A 2568-nucleotide genomic window follows, 5' to 3' on the forward strand; every position below is an offset into this window, starting at 1 on the left:
CTCTGGAGCTCGAGAGGGAATACGACGTAGCGCGGACGCAAAACAAATGTGGCTTTTTTTTCCTCCCCACTTTCAACTCCTTTCTCCCCCTCCTTTTTAAATCTCCTTTCTTCTCATATATCCGTGTCGGGTCTTTCCTCTTTTCCACCCCTCCCTCTCTTTTTCTTAACTTTGTCCCCCACTGACCCCCATTGTCAGTTTTATTCAGTTCACGTCAGTTGGCATGGAAGTAAAAGGTCTATATTGCTAAAGCATCAACATCAAAGATCAACATTTTAACATTGAACAACAAATCCCATTCTCCCCGTATCAGTGTGTGTGTGCCCCCCCTAAAGACGTAAGTCAGTATCCACGGTGACCTCCTCAGACCTATTCACTACCCAAACCTTTGACAAACTTTTGACTTTTCAAATAGCCTATTATTTGCTATTGTGTGCACCATTCGCCCGCCTGAGGCAAATCCATTATATGCTATAGACCTACCAGACTGCCGTGCATTGTGTAGCACTTTGCCGTTACACAGTATTTACACAAATTGCCAGTTTGCCCACGGGGGCTGAACTACCTTCTAAAACCTAAATCAAACACTAGAATCGATTTGAATGTTCATTTGACTGTAGCCCACAGCAATTTAAACGCCTCCTCTCGGTGTTTGGGTATTGTCCAACTACTACCAAAATACATTTCACACCTAGACTTCAGAATGTGTTTAGAGATATGTTTCAAAATAAGGTGTATACTTATAATAATAAATGTCTAAAAAATGAATTTGCACATGTAGATGACATTCATTTGAAATCTATTTTGTATTATATTTTATGTATGTATTTTGTATAGACCTTTTATGTGAAATGTATGTTTGTATATTTTCCCTATGGGGTAACATACTGTTCATTAGGTGGCAAGCTGGCTTTTCTAGTTTTAGAATATAACTTTTAGGTTTTATCTGCAGGCTGTGACAGAGATAAATCCACTGAAGGTGTTGCATTAACAGGAAATGCAGTCACATTTTTCCAGGGTTTGTCCATTGTGTTGCAACAGCAGGGAGCCACACACCCCAACTAGGCTGGTTAATAACAAGAGCTTTAATAATAATAGGAGTGTGAAGTGAAGGGGGAGGTTGAGAGAGAGAGAGAGAGAGAGAGAGAGAGAGAGAGAGAGAGAGAGAGGACTCTGGATCTCTCTCTCTCTCTCTGTCCCCCTATCCCTCCTTTGGAGTGTGTATGGGGGTGTTCACATCTGTCTGCATGCCCATATTGGTTGTGTGTGTGTTTGTGTGTGTGCATGCGTGTGTGTGTGTGTGTGTGTGTTTCATATTGGCCCAAGCAACCATTTCACAGACAACCATGGCAACAAGACATAAAAAACTGAATAATTCAATGAGCATGTCTGAAACTTCCAGTCGAGTAAGCACAGACACACCGACACACACCGACACACACCGACACACAAGGTAATTTAAACACACCCATTTGTGCTTGCATATGGAAATACACTGTCTCTCTTTTTCCCATACGCACCACTCACATTCATGCAGTCATATCTGGGCCTTTCATCTTTATGTCCAACACACACACACATACAACCACACACACTTGCAGAGGGAGGTCAGTGCAAAGTTAGCATGTAATATTAAAAATATGTTGGCTGTGCATGGGGAGTGTGAAAATGGGGGAAGGAAGGTAGCAGACTAGTGTATAGAATACACTAATGTCTGTGTGCATGCATGCGTGCGTGTGTGTGTGTGTGTGTGTGTGTGTGTGTGTGTGTGTGTGAACAATGTCATGAGCTCATATAATCTCATTAAGAACCAGAAGCGTGTAAATAGCCAGAGAACTGAGCTTATTAAATTCCAGCATAATGATTGGCAGTTGTGCCTGAGTGCGTACTTGTGTGTACGTGTGTGTGTGTTGTGGGGTTTGAATAACCTTGACGGCTATCCAGGGGTCTTTAACACCCAGGGGGGCCCATACAGAACACAGATTAGTTATAATAGCATATCTTATAGTTGTATAAAACATAACGTCCTGAGTAGGGCCCATGATGTCCAGTTTTGTCCACAAACCCTGGGAATCCTTACAGAAGCTCTCACATTCCTCTTCAGGGAAGTTAGGAGAAGTACAAGACAGTTATGCATTTATTTAATGTCTGAATCATCGCTAACTCTGTATTAATCCAGACGGAAGAGACAGTTTCTAGTCTATTCTCATAGTCTCCAGTTCCTCCTCTAGTCCTAGTGCGAACAAACAGCACTCTCACCGCACCGCACTAAGCCCCAGACTGTAAACAAGGCTTTACCAGGCTATTTCTTTTTACATGGATCTCTATTTCAAGAACCACTGTCGGAAAAATTCACCTTTCTCCTCTGTCTCCTAGAAAATCAAATGAGAGACACAGGGGTTTGTGAGTCTTCCATCCACACGGGGGAGCTGTAGAGCTGTTTCCATCTTGTTGCCTGCTCTTTCTGAAGATAGAGAGGAAAAGCAGTAGGAGAAACAAGCCGGAGTGGACAGTGCTGTCACAGCTGGGAGCAGGATGTGTCTTAAAATAAAATCAAACAGATCAATT

The sequence above is a fragment of the Centroberyx affinis genome, unplaced genomic scaffold, assembly GCF_046629955.1.
Source record: "Centroberyx affinis isolate AG114_WGS23_722 - 3 ecotype Tasmania unplaced genomic scaffold, CSIRO-AGI_Caff_v1 ptg001493l_1, whole genome shotgun sequence".
In the NCBI taxonomy this organism is placed as follows: Eukaryota; Metazoa; Chordata; class Actinopteri; order Beryciformes; family Berycidae; genus Centroberyx; species Centroberyx affinis.